The sequence below is a fragment of the Trachypithecus francoisi genome, unplaced genomic scaffold, assembly GCF_009764315.1.
Source record: "Trachypithecus francoisi isolate TF-2019V2 unplaced genomic scaffold, Tfra_2.0 Lachesis_group5, whole genome shotgun sequence".
NCBI classification, from domain to species: Eukaryota; Metazoa; Chordata; class Mammalia; order Primates; family Cercopithecidae; genus Trachypithecus; species Trachypithecus francoisi.
In genome coordinates this window covers 14,655,860-14,676,542 of record NW_022681470.1, presented here as the reverse complement: position 1 = coordinate 14,676,542, position 20,683 = coordinate 14,655,860, and the positions used below count along the sequence as shown (strand labels likewise).

Genomic DNA, 20,683 nt, shown 5'->3' with positions numbered 1-20,683 from the left:
ACAATTTAAAACGTAGAAATTATTTATTTCTCGAATTTTTCTATTTAAAATTTTTGGACTGTGGTTACTGCAAGTAACTGAAACCAAGGAAAACAAAACCGTGGATAAGGGGGCTACTGTACTCACAGCATTTGTGACACCAATTGTGTGTAGGTTTCGTTCCCCACACCAACAAAATTCCCTAACACCAACTGGGTTTCCTGCAATTTAATTCAATTCTGACAAGAAGTACCTGGAGTTAGTATCAGACTCCACAGGCTTAAGGGCTCAATCCCACAAACCTGCCCTCACTTTGGAGGCTACTTGCTAATAGAGGGTCCCCAGGTTACTCACACTTCTGTCTGACTTGGCTACAAATCAGGGGTTCCCATGACTCCCCTTCAGTTTCGGTAATTTGCTAGAATGGCTCACAGAACTCAGGAAAATTATTTTCTTTCTCTCACTGATTTACTACACACACTACAACTCACGAACAGCCAAATGGAAGAGATGCACAGATCAAGGTATGGAGCAGGGGGTGCACAGAGCTTCCCTCCCCTCTCCCAACACTGCCCTCCCAGCACCTCCATATGTTCAACCCCAAAGCTCTCCAAACCCTGTCATTTTGGGGCTTTTATGGTGGCTTGATTGATTAAATCAATGGTCATTAGTCATGGAATTTAATCTCCAGCCCCTTCCTAGAGGTTGGTGGGGAGGCTGGACATCCAACCATCTAACCACATGGTTGGTTCTTTTGGCAAGCAGCCTCCATCCTAAAACCCTCTAGGGGCTTTTCCAGAGTCACTTTATTGGCATAAACTCAGGTGTGGTTGAAAGGGCTTATTATGAATAACAAAAGATTCTCCTGTCACTCCTATCACAAAGAGAATTCTAAGGGTTTTAGAAGCTCTGTGCCAGGAACCAGGGACAAAAGCCAAATATGTATTTCTTATTATCATACCTGGTATTTGCCAAAATGTGGGTCCAGGTACAAAATCCATGTTGATGTCCGGAACTTCCATCATTGTGGGGAAAGTGGCATCTTAAAAATGGGGACCCCGAGAGTACCCATTCATTGAGTATTCACTATTTACCTGACACCAAGGCTCCTACTTTTGATCAGCTGATAGTCTAATGGGGGAGGCACATAACAAGGAAGGAATCATCCAGACAATGGAAAGGTATAGAGGAATAACCAGGGCAAAGTAACATGGTCACATGAAACTCCTCTCTCTGCAATGGACCTAGTAGGTCTCTGAAACAAACACATCATTTACCAGCACTACCCCTTTAATAAGTGTCTGCAGATCCTGTGGTTCAGGATTGAATGGCTAGAATGTCGTGTTGCTCTAGAATATGTCACAAAGCATCAGGTTCTACAGGCCTTCACACTCCAGGGTGGAAAGCACCCCTCCAAGCACAGGGTCATACCTGGTGCCCTTGGTTCCACAACCTTAAAGGAGACATCACTTCCTGGAAATCAGTTCTACTGTGGTTATGGCTTATTCTTCACAGTTCTTAAGGAAGGAAGCCTAGTGAGATTCATTGCAAAATCAGCCCAGCAGTTGCCTAATCCTTAGTAGCCTCCAAACAAGAATACAGGTGCCAGGAACTATCAATTTGCTGTGTTTTCCATCAGGCTTCTTCTAAGCAGGGAGCTCAGAGACAATTATCTTGCTTCAACTCCCAGCCTGACAGGTAATCAGAGCCCCCTGGGCTGAAATAAAGGACTGGAATACATTCTTGCTGGCTTGTACTGTAACATTTTGCCAATTCCCTTGTACACACCCACACTTTCTGTTAAATATTTTAAGTGAAGGTAGCAGCTCAAAGAGATTTTCTGTTTCTTTATGATTTCCTTTGTACATGGCCTTCTACCTTCCTGTCTCTTTTGCTCTCCCCAAAGGCACATAGGCAGCTCCAATTTTTAAAGAAATAGATATGGAGTATGTGAATTATCCAGGGCTCTTACTTTTTCTCCCTGTCCTCTGCCTGATGACCTCCCCATTGTTGGTCAGGGTCCTATTCCCTACAAATACAGGCAGAGGGAAAGAGCCAAAATGGTTCATTGCATGATGTTTTTATATCTTTGGTTTAACAATAAATGGGGAAAGGGCAAGTTAAATCTCCTAACAAGTAATGCTCGAGGTTATCTGTGAATTACAAATGGTAAATGTCTCACCCTCTCTTTTCTTCTCAGTAATGTGTATTTCTTATCCCTTTTTTATGAGACTTTCCTGAGGATTCCAGGCTGGAACTAATTCTAAGAGACTGATGCATATGTGGAGGTGGGAAAGTTACAGTGCATGGGACAAATCTGATCAGACCCAGAATGGAATTTTTTAAGCTCTTTTAGCTCTTGGCAAAGCTAAACTGGATCCAAATTCTTTGTGGTTGTTGTGTTTCTGAGGTTTTTTTGGTTTTTTTTTTTTTTCCTTTTTTGGTTTTGAGATGGGGTCTCGCTTTGTCACCCAGGCTGGAGTGCAGTGGCACGATCTCAGCTCACTGCAACCTCTGCCTCTGGGTTCAAGCAATTCTCCTGGCTCAGCCTTCCAAGTAACTGGGATTACAGGTATGCACCATCATGCCTGGCTAATCTTTTGTATTTTTAGTAGAGATGGGGTTTCACCATGTTGGCCAGGTTGGTTTTGAACTTCTGACCTCAGGGGATCTGCCCGCCTTAGCCTCCCAAAGTGCTGGGATTACAGGCATGAGCCACTGCGCTTGGCCTTAAACTGGATCTAATTTATTGATAACGTTATCAAGATCCTAAAGACATTTTGAATTTCCAAAAGTGTCAAGCAAAGGGGACACACCTTCTCCAAGCTATGGTCTAAAATCTCTCTTTGCTTTCTTCGTTTGGCTATGGTCATGGGGGACGCAAGAAGAGCAAGGCAAAATAAAACTCTTCCACAGTGTTTGACTAATCTCAGGCCAAAAGCCATCGTATAAGAAGGAATCAGGCTTTAGTTGTGGCGTCAGAAAAGTAAAATGAATCCTATCTTGGGGGATAAAAAGCATAAACTTAAAAGTTTACTTTTCCTCATTAAGAAAGTGCAAAGACTTTAGGATTTTAGAGTTGGTAGGATGAGTGAACACTTTGTTACACCAGAATATAACAAACTCGTTCACTACTGAAATTTTCTTTCTTATTTTGTTTGTCCAGTGTATGTTAAGGAGCTAGAACTCAATTTCTCAACCCTGAATCGACATTATGTAGCATTGCTTGTCAGGTCATGTATATTTTTCTTGACTGGTGTTTATTTAATTCTCATTTAATAATCCCCATAGCAAAGAAAGTAAAAAGTAGTGTTGAAATGATTCTTCCTCTCAATCAGAATATGGTCAAATGAACAATATTCTCCAGATCCACTCTGAGTAGGGTTGGCAGATAAAATATAGGATTCCCAGTTAAATTTGAAGTTCAGATAGACGAGGAATCATTTTTGAAGTATAGGTATGTCTCAAATACTGCAAAGCATATACTTATACTAAAAAACTATCCTGTGTATCTGATTTCTTTCTTTCTTTCTTTCTTTCTTTTTTTTTTTTTTTGACAAAGTCTCACTCTATTGCCCAGGCTAGAATGCAGTGGTGTGATCTCAGCTCACTGCAACCTCCACCTCCTGGTTTCAAGCAATTCTTTGCCTCAGCCTCCAAAGTAGCTGGGATTACAGGTGCCCACCACCACACCTGGATTTTTGTATTTTTAGTAGAAACAGGCTTTCACCATCTTGGCCAGGCCGGTCTTGAACTCCTGACCTCGTGATGCACCCATCTCGGCCTCCTCTGAAATTTAAATTTAAGTAGGTGTCCTATAATTTTATGTGCTAATTCTAGAAAGCTAACTCCAGGAGCGTATTTAGTAATCTATGAACTAGAACCAGAGTAGTCTTTTATTATAGTTTTTAAATGATTCTATTCCAGCCAATGAAGTCTGAATGTCCCCATGAAGCAGGAAGACAGTTTGGTGACATAGAAGTCACAGGGGCTGAGGACCTGGCAGCAATGCTGGCTTGGGTTGTTTACTGGTTGTTTGTCTTTGGGCAAAACGCTCCAAGCTCTCTTAGCCTCAACATCTTCATCTGCAAACTAGGGGTCTGTACCCTTTGCTAGTTGCTCTCGGGGGGTTGGGGGGGCGGCTAGGTATTCATGGCAAACTCTTTAGAGTTCTCTGGATTGAGGAAGATGAGCAGAAAGAGCTGAATTCCAGATCTCGATTCTGCTTCAACATGAGAAGCTACATTTTGGGTTCCCTCAGCATTAGATATTGCTAAGATATCGTATTTGGGGGCTTAAATTAAAGAACTAAAGACAGCAAACCATCAGTGTAGATATTTCCAAGGATTCTCCCAGTTCTAAGTGTCACAGAGGTCTTTAAGGGACACTGCAGGGAGAAGAAAAGAGTGAGACCCAATCGTCTGAGAAACTGAAAATAAAGCATGCCTTGACTTTGACCATCATGTCTGCAAAGGAAACCCTATTTGCTTCTGTTTTCTATGAGTTTTATTTTCCTCCTGTGGGTATAATAGTATGTGTTTCCCTTCCCCATGCTGAAATACTCTGCCAAAGGAAAGTGCTCTGGGAATGCTAATGAAGTTTTATGGACAGTAGATTTGAGGATAGAAGCTGTACAGAGAGAAAAGAGAATTTACAGGCATCCCAGGATAGAGCTTAATGGAGACTGAGAGAGTTTTCTAAGCAACATCTCTATGTCCAGGTTATTGAGTGCCTTGCTACACCAAAGGATGACAAATTCATTCACTACCACAATTTTCCTTCTTGTTTTATTTGTTGAATACATTTTCAGAAGCTATGACTCCATTTTTCAACCCTGGATGCACATTACAATTTCCAATTTCCTGGGAAGTTTTTAAATAATATTGATGCCAAGGCCTTGTTCTTAGGGGTTATTCTTTGATTAGTTTGAGTTGGGGCCCAGGTGTTAGGCATTTTTTAAAAGCTTCTATTGTAGCCCAATGTTTAGCCACAGCTGAGAACCACTCAGAATGTGTGCAGATCTCCCTCTTGTCTGTGCCATTAACTGACTCTTCCCTCCTGAGGTTGGGATAAATGGCCTCTGTTCAGCTCTGAGACCAACTGCAATGGTGTGCAGTAGGTATCATCAGCTCCCCGTGTTAACCTCAATTTGTCCCGCACTCTCCTGTAGCATCATATTTTCTCCCTGACCTTTCCCTTCTACAGGGAAGCATGCCAGTAATCATCCCCATCCTTAGAGTAATCCCTCTTGATCTCACATCAAACTTCAACCTCTGCCTAAATACTCCAGTTTTCTTAGATCAAAGTCTTCTGCACTGAAGGTTTACATGTTTTTACCTCCCAGTCTCTTATTTCATTTTTGTTGTATTTTCTATTTAGAAGAGAAAAGATGCAACACATATGTAATTTATGAAGCTTCATAATAAAACAAATTTCTGTGATCTCTGCATCAAATTTCAGATTGTAATGTTACTGGCACCATGTTTGCTTCCAATTCATTTTTTAAAATTTTTATAATTATTTTTAAAAGTGTTAATGAGAACAAAAGATTGTCTATAACATTTGTGCAGGTAAAAAGTGAGAAAGAGTAAAAAGAAAGTGACCATTCATGTATGCAGCACACCCTGTAATACAACATTGCTAGTCTGTTGACCCCCTTCTGTGACTATCCTATCCCACCACCTTTACCCCACCCCAGGTAAATATTCCACTAAATTTTGTATTCAGCATTGATTTGCTTTTCATAATAATTTACCACAGTTACATCCTTCAGCAATGTTTAGTGTGGGCTGTTTTTGTACTTTATCCAAGTTTTTCTTATCTCCCTCCAATTGAGTGTTCATTCCAACCACGAACCTTACAAATCCAAGGCTAACACTCTGGCCTTGTATTATCAGCCCCCAGCTCCAGTGGACACTCTCGATTTATCTCTCCTTCTTGATCACATTGGATGGGCACTCTCAGAGCCTCCCACCCACCTCACCAGAGTTCCTTTTTTCTCAGTTTCCTATATTGGATGCCTCTCCTCTTGCCTTATTCTATGTATTAGAATACCCAGAACTCAGTCCTCCCACCTCTTCCTTGTCTAAGCTCACTTTCTGGCCAAGAAACATATGAAAAAATGCTCAACATCATTAATTATCACAGAAATGCAAATCAAAACCACAATGAGATACCATCTCCCACCAGTAGGAATGGCTATTCTTAAAAAGTCAAAAAATAACAGATGCTGGCGAGACTGTGGGAAAAGGGAACATTTAGACACTGTTAGTGGGAGTGTAAATTAGTTTAGCCACGGTGGAAAGGACTTTGGAGATTTCTCAAAGAAATTAAAACAGAACTGCCATTCGACTCCGCAATCCTATGACTGTGTATGTACCCAAAGGAAAATAAATCATTCTACCAAAAAGACACACACACTCACATGTTCATCGCAGTACTATTCACAATAGCAAAGATGTGGAATCTAGCTAGATGCCCATCATCATTGGATTGGATAGAGAAAATGCGGTACATATGCACCGTGGAATACTATGCAGCCATAAAAAGGAATGAATTATGTCCTTTACAGCAACGTGAATGCAGCTGGAGGCCATTATTCTAAGTGAATTAGTGCAGGTACAGAAAACCAAATACCATGTGTTCTCACATGTAAGTGGGAGCTTAACAAAGGGTACACATGGGCATAAAGATGGCAACAATAGACACTGCGGACTCCTAAAGAGAAGAGACAGGGAGTGGAGCAAGGACTGAAAAACTGCCTATTAGGTACTATGCTCACTATCTGGGTGACAGGATCATTTATACCCCAAATCTCAGCATCACACAATATACTCATGTAACAAACCTGTGTATGTACCTCCTGCATCTAAAATAAAATTTGAAAGTATATAAATAAATAAATAAATAAATAACCCACTCACTCACTTTTCCAGGTGACCTTACTAGTCCAGTAGTTACAAGGGCCATAGATCTGCTGAAAAGACTCTCGGAATCTACTCCCTTCTGAGCTCCAATTGGTATATTCAACAGCTTCCTTGAAATTTCCACTTAGATACCTAATATCCGTTCTCAAATGTAGAATGTGGAAAATATAATTCTTTGTTTTCCTTACCAAACTGCTTCTCTCCAAGCCTTTCTCATCTCAGTAAATGGCAATTGCATTCCACCAGTTACTTGGGCCAAAATTGGAAATTCTTGGAGTCATTTTCAAATCCTTTTTTTCTCTCTCTCTCTCACAAATAGCACATCCAACCCATGGCAAATCCTGTGAGCTCTATCTTTGGAATCCATCCTGAATCTGCCCACTCCTTACTTCCTTCACCACTATCATCTTAGCGAGAGCTTGATTATGTCTTGCCTGGATCCTGTGAGATCAGCCAATCTGGTCTCTCTTCTTCCATCTTGCTTTCCCTCTGCCCATCCCCACTCCAGCTAATCAGCCAGAATGATCTTTCTGAAACCTTAATTAGGCATTACCTCATCCCAATCCAAGCTCTCCGGAGGCTCCTTGGCACACCAAGGTCCAGACTCAAGGCCTTACAGGATATGACTCCTGGCTTCCTTTTCAGCTTCACATCCTGCCTTCTTTTCCTTGCTCACCCACCTTAGCTACTCCAGCTTCTGTTCCTCAAATGCCAAGTCCATTACCACAGCTTTGCATTTATTATTGCTTCAACATCAGCATCTATTCTGCTGCCTCCCTCAGGTTTCTGCTCAAACATCTGCTTCCCAGAGAGGCATTCCCTGACCACTCTACCTACAGCAGCACATCCTAATGTAAGCATTTTAGAAATCTGGCTCACTGTTGTATTCTAGGCTTCCAGCAACAGAATTGGGTGTATAATAAGTGCTTCATAAATATTAGTTGAATGAGAATGATGTGATTCTGCTGTGGAAGTTTTACAATGGAGTTGGAGGGAATGAGTCATGCACTCTATTAGGGATTTTGTTTCAAAGTAACAAATTAGAGCCAATCTACATAGAAAAGGGGATTCATCACAGAATGTAGGAGTATATTATTGAAGCCAATGATAAAAGTGCAAATGAGTCTTTGAGAGAGAAACAGAGACAGAGGGAGAGAGAGAGACAGAGAGAGAGACTGAGTCTAGGGGTCGAGGGACTTGAGAGCTGTCACATTCTCTCCATCTCTCATCTCTGCCCTTGTCTCTGTGTGTGCCTCACCCACTCTGTCCCTACTGAATAATTCCCACCAGTGGGCAGACGATGTTCAGCCTGCAGTTTCCAAGCAAGTCTAATCACTTGCAGAGAGACTGACTTCTGAAATCCAAGCCTCTTGAGAAGAAATTCTTGCTTGGCCAGTGGGCATTAAGTGCCCCACTGTGGCTGGAAGAACAGTATCATTTTGTACTAAGAAGCTGCCCTGGGGTCTATCACAATTAGTGGGGAAACCCTGTAGGAGTTCATGATGACTTGGGCAAATGTTTTGAAAAGATGTCCATGATTTTTTTAAACTACAGTCACAAGCATCAAATGACATGGGTTACATTTTCTTTATTCCCATCAGTTAGACTGCAAAATACCTTTTGTCTCCATATCCTAGAATCAAGGACTCCATATTTAAAGAAAGTTTCCTCACTACTCCACATCTGAAGCTATCACTGTGACATGACTTCTATTACAATAACGTAGCTAAAGCAGAAAGGCTAAGCACTAAGAATGTTTGACTGACATCAAGATCAACAGCCATTTTTGTTTTCTTTCTTTATAACAATGCTTCACAGCAGCTAATGTTAAGGAACATTATAGTTAGAAGTGATGCACGAGGACAACTATTAAAATGATCTTTTCTTTTTTTTTCTTTTTTTTTTATACGGAATCTCACTCTGTTGCCTAGGCTGCAGTGCAGTGGCACGATAAAATGATCTGTATTTTTAAAAGCCATTTGTTTTCCAGAGTCAAGAAAACCTTTTTTTGCTTTTTGAGCCATTTATAGCTTACAACAAATTAGGTAAAGTATCCTTTTGTAAAGTACATTTTTGTGAAAAAAAATTTGAAGGATTTGTCTTTCTCTTTCCCTGATTTCTCCAGAACCTGGAAACTATTCGTGAGTATTCTTAATTTATGGCAACATAGTTATTTGCATAAGTTCAAAAAGAATGTTTTCTTTTGTAACAGGATATTGGGGACACGTTATTTTACCAAAGCTTTATATTTTTTCACGTAAAGTTCCAGCAAAACTAACTTTAAAAGAGCCTATGTGGCTAATCACTCTTCTTGCAGTACATTATGTAAATTATCAGGCTAAATATGATAATCCTAAAATATATTTTTCACACAAATTGGTCTTACTATAATTTCTCTTTGATAAGAAAGGGAAACTAGAGGAAGAAAAATAATATTTCAAGGGAGATCTATAACACACCTATTACTGGGTTCGCTAAAGAATAAACAGATTATAACATTCTTCACGATGTTTTTTGTTGACTCCCTAATGAAATAAGGGCTTTCATTCCCATATTTCAATAATTTTGTCTTTCTATGGTTTTTTGTTTGTTGTTGTTGTTGTTGTTGTTGTTTTGTTTGTTTGTTTGAGACAGAGTCTCTCTCTGTTGCCCAGGCTGGAGTGCAGTGGTGTCATCTTGGCTCACTGCAACCTCCACCTCCTGGGTTCAAGCGATTCTCCTACCTCAGCCTCTGGAGTAGCTGGGATTATAGGCACCCACCATCATGGCCAGCTAACATTTCTGTAATTTTGTAGAGATGGGGTTTCACCATGTTGGCCAGGCTGGTCTTGAACTCCAGACCTCAGATGATCCACCTGCCTTGGCCTCCCAAATTGCTGGGATTATAGGCATGAGCCACTGTGCCCAGTCTATAGATTTTTAAAAATATGTTTGCTTTGACATACCTCTTGTAAATAAAGTATACCTGGATTTTAAAACATTTTAAACCCTATTTTTAATGTGTATTTAATTTCTTTATATTCATTTTCATTACTGATATGTTTAACTTATTCCTTTTATTTTTTTCTATTTAACATTGCAATATTTTATCTCTTTTTGTTCCTCTTCTACCTCTTAAAAGTATTTTATTTAATTGTAATTTCATTGTTTTATTTCTCTCATTCCCTGTAACAGTTTAAAATATACGCTTTTTATGACTAATGTTCTTAGCTTTAATATGCACATATTTAGATATAATGTCCTTTCAATAACTAAATGAGTTATTATCTACATCCTGCCTATTAATGAGACTCATAGAAGGATTTAACTTACCTTCTTCTCCCTCTCTTCTCCTGCCACTTCTCTGAGATCATCTGTGATTTTAATATCAGGTTATGGTTAACTTGTTTTTACCTGGTGATTGATTCTTATTTTAACTCAGCTTTGGCTGTTCACTACTGCTTCCTATATTCCATAACTCCCTCTTTCTTGAAAGCATTCATTTAACTGGAGCACATTTTCAGTAACATTTCAGAGTGATTTTGTGGTTAGCAAACTTCGTTCTTTCCATGTATGATGTCATCTTCATGTCAGCCTCTCACTTGAGTAATAACTTAGCTTGTTATACAATTCTAGGTTCAGAGTGTCTTTATGCAGACCTTTGAAATGATTTCTCCCATCACACTGTGTTGCCCATAGAAGCCTGGTGTCAGTCTAATTGCTGTCCTTCTGCAGGTATGATATGCAGCACTGATTGCCTGCCAGCATCTAGTCTACCCAGCCTACCTCTCATCACCAGACTTTCCTGTGAGTGACCATCACTCCCCTTCATACTCCATTACTTTTGAGAAGGCTGGATATTACTCCCAGTCCCATCCACTATCACATCTTCAGGGTCTTAGGTTGGCTTAAGCCAATCAGCACAATGCATATCTGCAGAACCCATTGGTTCAAGGGTGGGCATGTGTTTTAAATAAAGGTACCAGGGTCAATCGCAGAATTCTTGTTAGAATACTAAGACAAAAGCTTTCTCTCTCTCTCCTTTTATGGAAACAAAGAATGTAGCTCCAACTGAGACTGGCAGTCTGTATATAAGCCAGTCTCAGGTTAAAAAACCTAACTCTGTGTATAGCAGAACACAGATGGAAAGAAAATGGGTCCTTGATGACATCGTTGAATTGCTGAATGAATCGGCACTTGAATGCTGCCCTACCACTGGACTTTTCTCATATATGCCAAAACGTTCTCTTTGTTCCTTAAGACTGTTGATTGTATTTTCTATTGTTTTTCAGTAGATAAAGTGAACAACATGTTCCAAGAAAGTAGTTTGTTTTCTTCTCCATGGAAGTTTTAAAAATATCTCTTTATCTTTAACGCTACAACACACGAACACGTAATGACTAGATCTCTTTATTTCATCTAGCTAAAATTTATGAAGCTTTTTATTCTCACGATTGATTCCTTCATTTTTTTTTAAACAAGTGTTTTTTAAACACTATGTGCTAGGGCATTTTATAATGTACGAAGGATACATCAGTGAATATAACAAAGATACAACAAAGTCCCCTTGGCAAGACAATACACAAATGAATATATATTTTATATATATATAGACAGATAGAAATTCAGATATTCAAAAGCTATGTGAATTTAAATAAGCAAAGTAGAAAAATAGAAATGATGGTGACTGGGGGAAGGGCATTGCTATTTGGGTCTTCAGAGAAGACCTCTCCTAAGAGGTAACATTTTAGCTGAAGGACATGAGAGTGAGTCATATCAGTTGTCTAAAAAATGTGACCTTAGTAGAGTAACTAGCAAAGAATCAATTTTGTATATTCAAGGTATAAAAAGATAACTATTAACAGTATGATCGGAACAAAAGTGATGAAGCGAAAGCAGTAGGAGATATCGGACAGGTAACTGGAGGTCAGATTATTAAAGGCATACAAGGCATAGTTAGGAGTTTAAATGTTATCATGGGGGAAACCAGGAGAACATGAGACTCCAAACCAGGAGAACATGAGACCCCAAAAGCAAAGTAAACAACTTGTTCCCAGAAGGAGGGAGTAGCTAACTCTGCCATTGCTGCTGGTGTTCTGGAAAGGTGATGATGGCATATATTGATCATGGGGTTTGGCAACACTGGTGTGATGGTGTATTGACCATAGAGTTTGGCAACACTGGTGTTGAAGGGATTTCCAAGGACACTGGGATGAAAGACAGATTGAGTGTGTTAAAGAGAGGCCTTAAACTTGGGCCAGTCAACATCCACAAGTCATTTGAGGAGCTCTCTATAAAGGAAACAGAGAAATGAGAGTGGATAAAGCATGAAGGTAGAGTTTTCCTTAAAATGGAGGATATTACAGGCCAGGTGCAGTGACTCACACCTGTAATCTCAGCACTTTGGGAGGCCGAGGCAGGCAGATCACCTGAGGTCGGGAGTTTGAGACCAGCCTGGCCAATATGGAGAAATGCCGTCTCTACTAAAAATACAAAATTAGCAGGGCATGGTGGTGGGTGCCTGTAATCCCAGCTACTTGGAAGGCTGAGGAAGGAGATTTGCATGAACCTAGGAGGTGGAGGTTGCAGTGAACCAAGATCGCACCATTGCATTCCAGCCTGGGCGACAAGAGTGAAAAACTCCATCTCAGAAAAAAAAAAAAAAGAAGGTGGAGGGGGGACATTACAGAATGTTTGTGTGCTGATTTAGGTCTTTGTAAGAAAAATGATTCTGTTTCTGTTTTAAAAATTATTTCATTCCCTTTCTCCCTTCAGTTCTCTCTGTTTTCTCAACTTCTACTTTCTATATCTATCCTCCAGGTCTCCAGACTTTCTACTATAATTTGCATAGAAAAAATTTTCTACCAGATATTCAAAGACACTCTTGAGCTCCATTTTCCATTTTATTACTCCACTCTTTGGTTCTATTTGGCTGTTCACACCATTTACTAAGGTAAATTTTTAAAAAGTCAATGCTTATATATATATATTTCTTTCTAAGATCTTTGAAAAATAACAGTATATTTTTGTTTATTGATGTAATACCCTTTTGAGACTCTCTGAGAATATTAATTATATTTGTTTGCATCTTCTTCAATCGAATTATTAACTCAGTCTCTCTGCTTGTGTGTCAACCCCTGCTTTACATGGCATGTACACACACGTGTGAGAGACAGAGAGACAGAGGGAGACAGAGAGAGAGATCTGAGGTTAGTATGATACAATGCAAGCATTTTCCTAACAAAGACCGAAGAGTGTTAAGCTGTGTGGCTGTCCCCACTCTCATGGAGGAGTTCTTCATGGTAAGAAAAAAAAAGAAAGAAAGAATTGCCTAGTCCTTATCCCAGGAACAGGATCAAGCTGAAATCATTTCATTTTGTTTCTTTCTCAAGCTTCAGCAGAAGAACGTTTAGCTAATTTCCATCTTAAAACTAATAGTATGAGCATTAGAGTTGTATCAGATAGGTCACTGAAGCAAAGAGTTTATCAAGCAAATACATTTGCACCTAGTGGGAAGGTGTGATACCCCATATGTCTTTCATATTGTTGGCTGAATAGGAAGCACATTGCATTCATTTTATCATTCAAGCCTCACTTAAAAGGCATCGTGACTCTGGACAGGCTTCAGTGTTTGATCTGCTCCTCTGGGCTCACAAACCAAGGACACAACACATCCACATCTGGGAGTCCCCCTTACATGCCCACACTCCACTCTGTACCTCTGATCACAGCAGAAGCGTTCCTTTCTCAAACACCTTTAAAATCACCTACAAAATATTAATAAAATAAAACACGTATTATAATCATGCACCACAAGTCAATGAGTTCTTCGGGTGAACATTATTTTTGTTGTCCTGCTGAAATTGCTACCTATTGTAAGTACTAGACCAAGGCACACGAGGTCTGGCAGGATTTGGTAAAATTTCAATTGGAATGTTCCATGATGACACAGGTTCATCTGGGATGGGGAGGGTGAAGAAGGATGAAAAGGTCACCTGCATGTAGCCTTGGAAAAGAAGCAACAGTTTTGTTTAACATTGTGCCAGGGTGTGGCTGGATATAAGAAGGAAGCATAGACAAACTAAGAAGCATTTCTGCAGAGGCCTGAAACCATGTCAAGAAATTATTTCCAACGAAATCCCTTTTAATTACTTTTTCATTTAAATGCATGCGATGCCCATCAGCGTTCATTTACGGCTGAGACTCTCTACTCACGCTAAAAAAGACAAGAAGCCACAAGTCTGGATGCAGAACACTGGGCAGCCACCAAAGTACCTTTCAGACAAGGACTGAGGGATTTTTCCCCAGGTTCCATAGTGTAAGATGTGGTTTGGGACTGGGTTGTTCATTACATTTAATTCAGTAAATATAACCATGTCTACATGGTACCAGGCATGATGTGAAACGTTTGGGATAGATTAGTGAACACAGCAGACAAAATTCCTGCTGCTGCAGAGCTTACACTCCAGTAGTTAAGCAAAGTAACCAAGAAAAATATTATATTGTATATTAAATGGGGGTGATTGCTGTGGAGATAAGAGGTCAGAGAAGGAGGACAAGGAGTACTGAGGGGTCAACTTTAAACCTGGTGCTCAGAGACGGTGCCACTGAAGAGAGGGCATTTGAGCTAATACCCAGTGGAGGTGAGGGAGCAGGTGGGAGTTTTCAAGGGGAAATACGGGGGTCATTGTGGCTGTAGACAGTAAACTGAGTGTAAGGAGCATAAGCCAGTGTAGGAGCAAGGTCAGAAAAAGCAAAGGGCTTTCTGGGTTGCTGTAAAGTCTTTGGCTTTTGTGCCATCTGAGGTGGAAACCACTGGAGAATTCTGAGCAGGGAAGTAACATAATCTGACTTGTATTCTGATAAGATTACACTGAATGCTGAGTTAGGAGTAGACTCTAAGTGGGATGGGGAGGTAAAATCAAGTAGAATAATTAGTAGATTGTTGTGACTTGGACTAATGTGGGGTGGTGGTGGTAATCAAAATAGTAAGAAGCTGAAGTTGATAGAATTTGCTGTTGGTTGGAACTGGGGGGTAAGAGAAAGAGAAGATTCAAGAATGATTTCAGGCCAGGCACAGTGGCTGACACCTGTAATCCCAAGAGTTTGGCAGGCCGAGGCAGGTAGATCACCCGAGGTCAGGAGTTTGAGACCAGGCTGGCCAACATGGTGAAACCCCATCTCTACTAAAAATACAGAAATGAGCTGGGCATGGTGGCACACACCTATAATCCCAGCTACTTGAGAGGCTGAGGCAGGAGAATCGCTTGAACCGGGAGGTGGAGGTTGCAATGAGCCCAGAGCAATACTCCATCTAAAAAAAAAAAAAAAAAAAAAGAATTATTTTAAGGGTGTTTCCTGATCCACTGAGAGGATAAAGTTGCTTTTGATTGGAGGTGATAATTATAAGAATAGATCTTATAGTGGAAGGGGAAGAGCAAGATTTTTTTTTTTGACATGTTCAGCTTGTGATTCTCACTAGATACTCAGGTTAAGACGCCCATTAGAGAAGTCTGGGCTGGAGATGCTTATGTTGGAATGTCACATTGGGTAGAAAGATACTTTATCCTATGCCTGCTCCTTTCAGAAGAGAGATGGTGGCTTTTCCTTTTCACAAGTTCTTAAATCTACATGCCATCCACCACCACAGCCACCCCCAGGTTTAGGGTTCAGCTTTCCTATGATTAAGAAGAGTTAACAAGTTTTAATGCCACCTTTGTTCATCCTAAGTGTTGAGTGTTCCTTACTTCCTGCACCTGGGATGAGTGGCTAATCAAAATCTTTCTAGGACGTCATCACATATGGATCTCTAATTAGTCATTTGATTTGCAGCAGCAGTAACTACAAGCAGACAATTTTCCCTTTGCAGCTTTGAGAAGCAGAGAGGGAGGGATAATAGTAGACATATGGTAACAATTAATTTTAAACTTTTGCTGATGGGAACATTGACTTTACAGTTTAGAAAATGATATCTATTTCACAGTGAGCTTATGAAAGTTGAATGAGACAATGTGTGTGAACACGTCTTTTAAATTATTCACACATGTGAAGGATAACATATTTTAAGATTCAACTCCTGCCAGGCATGGTGGCTCATGCCTGTAATCCCAACACTTTGGTAGGCTGAGGTGGGAGAATCAACTAAGCCCAGGAGGTTTAGACTGCAGGGAGCCAAGATTCACTGAGCAACAGAATAAGGCCCTATGAAAGAAAGAAAAAAGAGAAGAAGAGAAAAAGGAAGGAAGGAAGGAAGGAAGGAAGGAAGGAAGGAAGGAAGGAAGGGAAGGAAGGAACTCCTTTCCCTGATATTCCAAGAAATAAAAGGACCAAGGTCTCCAAGCAATTTAATTGCAGTAAAATTTCAGAGTTAATGTCTTCTCACTTTTAGTTTGATACTCCTTCTCCAAGTTGAAACGGAAAATTTTGGCTTGCCCCAAATCAGAAGTACTTTTTTTACTATTTCTTAGGGCAAACATGAGTGTATGTTGCTGTGTGGCAGGATAGAAATGAGTAACTGTTGATCAGAAGAAGGAATTCACATCAAATTTGGATAAAGTTAAGCCAACTTGCCAAGTAGACAGCTGGGATATTAAAAGAAGTAAATGGTATAAAATGTCAAATGAATGTTTTTGATTGGCACAGAGAGGTTTGAAGACGTTTGGAAAGATGCTATAATGACACACTGCTGCAAGTAACCATGAATCCTTATTGTTAAACTGGAACAAATGTCAAAATTTTGATTGGTTCAAATATTCTTCAAACCTAAACCATGATGGCTAAAGCAATAAAAGTAAAGAAAGATGCAGATCCATTACACAGGAAAGTACTGATTTCATAGAAAGGATAGTAGAATAACATTATGAAAAGAATATGGCCATAAGAATTCAAAAACTTGGTTCTAAAACTAGGTTCTCCTCCTGAACAGTTGATTGAGTTGAGTCTTCTCCATGTCCAGCTGTAACATAAAGAGTTGTATTAGCTTTGCAAATCTTAAACATTCTATGATGCTCTAGGGACAATATTTATCAAGACTGTGCCATTCTTTTGGGTGATAATGAGAAAATGTGAAGACAGAATATTGTGATAGTTAATTTTATTTGTTAACTTGACTGGGCCATGGGGGACCCAGATATTTAATCCAATATTATTCTGGGTGTTTCTGTGAGGGTGTTTTGGGGTGGGATTAACATTTAAATTGGTAGACTGAGTATAGCAGATTGCACTCCATAATGTGGATGGGCCTCATCCAGTAAAGTGAGCTTCTGAGTAGAACAAAAGATTGACCTCCCCCAAACAAGAGAGAATTCTCCAGCCTGCCAGCCAGTGGACTCAAACGTGGACACTGAATCTGCAGATTTTGGATTTGCCAGGCTCCATAATCACAGGAACCAACTTCATATAATAAATCTCTTAATATGTATCTTCTATTAGTTCTGTTTTTCTGAAAAAGTCTTACCTACAGGTTTGAGTACTGAGGGTGGTTGCAGAAAAATTGTATCTTAAGATGAATTTTCTGAATTGCTTTTGAAGTTTCTGGAATTGGAGCTCTAATCTGATCACATTTAAAGACACTAATTATGCTATTTTCAGTAGTAAAGAAGAGTGCTCATAGCCTATTGTGTGATCTGGTGATAGATATATACAAAATATCACAATTGGATTCTCCTAATGAATCACTTATAAGAAGCAAGGATCTGGGAGACCACATATATGATATTTTTGAAAATCTTTGTCAGACAAATGATTACAATGAAATTGGATGGTTGCTTTTAATGTTACTGGATGAAGTGGGGGAGGAAGATGAGCTCAGGAATACCAGTTCCCAGGTTAAGTGCCATATAAATGAAGAGAAAACTTCCATGTCTGCCTGAAAGAAACCCCTATCTCCTATAGTTGTAGGGCTGAGATTACTAAAAACCAAACCCAGAATCTCATACTTTGAGTGGCTGAATTACAACAAAGATTGACTTTGCAGTCTCTTTTCCCAGTCACTTTTGTCATTCCTCAGTGGGCTCATAAACACAGTGACCATGGTGGCAGGGGTGGGGGTTATGCATGAACTCAGCAACATACAGCTACTGTCCAATCTGCTAGCAGCAGAGACCAATGCTGAATTCTCAATATGGCATTATTTCTGGGGTAATAACCTGCCAGCCACCTGGTGGCACGTCAATTATATTGGACCACTTCCATCATAGAAGGGACTGTGTTTTGTTCTTATTGAAATACACAGTTACTCTGGATATACATTTGTCTTCCCTGCACACAATACTTCTGCCAAAACTACCATCTGTGGACTTATGAAATGCCTTATCCACCATCATAGATTCCATACAGTATTATTTCTGATCAAGGAACTCACTTCTCAGCAAATGAACTATGGCAATGGGTCCAGGATCATGGAATTCACCGGTCTTATAATGTTTCCCACCATCCTGAAACAGCAGTCTTGAAGTGGTGGAGTGGGATTTTGAAGACTCAGTATAGTGCCAGCTAGGTAGCAACACCTGCAATGGTGGGACAAGGATCTCCAGCAGCATCTGCTCTGAATCAGCATCCATATATGCTGCTGCTTCTCCCATAGCCTGAATTCATGAGTCCGGGAATCAAGCGGTAGAAATGGGAGTGGAACCACTCACTATTGGTCATAGTGACCACTAACAAAATTTTTGCCTCCTGTATCCATAATGATATACTCTGCTGGTCTTCACCTATTAGTTTCAAAGAGAGAAATGCTTTCACTAGAAGATACAATGATTCCATGGAACTGGAAGTTAAGACTGCCACAGGTTCACTTTGAGCTCATATCTGTGAATTAACATGCAAGGAAGGGAGTTACTGTGGTAGTTGGGGTGACTGATCCTGACTACAAGGAAAAATTGGACTGCTATTCTGTAATGGAGGTAAGAAAGGGTAACTCTGAAATATAGGAGACCCTTTAGGGAGTTTCTATTATTATCATGCTGTGTGATTAAAGTCAATGGGAAACTACAACAACCCAATCTGGCCAGGACTACTGGCCCCACCAGGTAAAGAACCATGACCAGCTGAGGTGCTTACGGAAGGCAAAGGTAATATGTAATGAGTAGTGGAAGAAGACAGTTATGCATACCAGCTATGACCATTTGACTAGTTATAGAAACAAAGACATAATTGTCATGAGCATTCCTTCCTTATTTTGTTATGAATATATATGTGTGTATAGCAAATAACTTTGTTTTCTTCCCTCTTTTATTCATTTTTCATGTAATATAAGAGGTATTGACTTTATATCGTAGTATTTATTGTTAACTTTACCTTATAGTACTAAAGTCATGGAATATCAAAGAGAAGAGCTAACATTATCTAAGGACTTTGCATCCTCTTCAGGGGAAAGGACTGATGCATTATTCACAAGGTAGTTGTGGAATGTTAGTTGGAATTATAAACTTGTTATTGTCTTTTTTTGTTTGGAGATTAGCCTTGGTTTATGAAGATGTATATGAGCACCAAGTTGATAAAGATGTACTTATGATGGATAATTTTGTGTGTCAACTTGGAGGGTGTTTTTGGATGAGATTAACATTTAGATTGATAAATTTTGTATAAACAGATTGCCCTCCATACTGTGGGTGGGCCTCATCTAATTAGTGGAAGGCCTGAGTAGAACAATTGACCTCTTCCAAGTAAGGGAGAATTCTCCAGCCTACTGGCCTTCAAACTCAAACTGGGACACTGACTCTGCAGATTTTGGATTTGCTAGCATCCATAATAGTGTGAGCCAATTTCTTATATTAAAACTAAATTAATAATGGAAACATGGTGTATCTTGGTGAGCTCAGAAAGCCTATGTGGAAATATCATTAACTTAATAAACATTGATTTGTTTATTTGACAATGCATTGCTCATGTAGATTTTACCCTCTATCATCAAACAGTCCAGCAGTTATGTAAAAACTGAAGATTCTGTGGGAAGAGAAAAGCCTGTGCCATCATTCACTAATTTCTTCTGTTTTCTGAAAATTCTCCAAAAAAGTGGATATTTGTCAAATAAAGAATGAAAAAAGAAAACCTCAGTTGATTTTACTTCACCTTAATCAACCATATTTTAGCCAGAGTTTGCCCCAAATGACTTTTGTCTGTTTTCCATGAATGAAGATCGTCACTACAGAAGATATTGAAAAGTTTGTGCCATGTCTAAAGGACATTTTAACAGCCGAGTTCTGAAATTATTTCAAGCAATAGCAGTGTGATTGAATGGAGTGAATATCTTCCAGGCTGACACTGAAAAGAATAGCACTTACTTGGGTATATATGATATATATGATATATATATACACACATACATATATATGTGTGTTATATGTCATATGTATACATATAGCCTCTGACATAAATATATGTGTGTGTATTTGTCCTTATGTACATATGCTTTCATTGTCGTGGCTATTTTGTAGTGAAGTCAGACCTAAGACTCTAGAGCCATGAGTCTAAACAATGGAAGTAGAATGTTTGTGCAACATTCATCCCAGTGGGCAAGAAGCAGCAAAACCTCAGAAAGGCAATATGTGGAATGCAGTCCCAGTGCCTTAGGATGGGAAACTTAATCTTGCAGTAAGAATGGGAGTGACTTTTAAGTGAAGATGAAAAATTTTTCAGGTACCACCCAGGTTACAAGCCTTTTCTACTAGCAGCCATGGGACTTCTATACTGCTTCCTATGGAGAAAAAGGAAAAGTCTGTTTTAGGGAACTGCATCAAATTCTAGATGAGGATCTAGAAATGCAATTAAACCACTATCAGCTCAATACTTGTAAATCC

General features: G+C 39.6%; 1 long non-coding RNA gene across 1 annotated transcript; it reads left to right on the top strand.

Moving 5' to 3' along the window:
- Nucleotides 1–1,402: 1,402 nt before the first annotated feature.
- On the top strand, nt 1,403–19,728 carry LOC117074876. Its single transcript, XR_004433744.1, has 3 exons — nt 1,403–1,677; nt 12,705–12,837; nt 19,189–19,728. It is a non-coding gene; the product is annotated as an uncharacterized LOC117074876 (long non-coding RNA).
- Nucleotides 19,729–20,683: the final 955 nt, after the last annotated feature.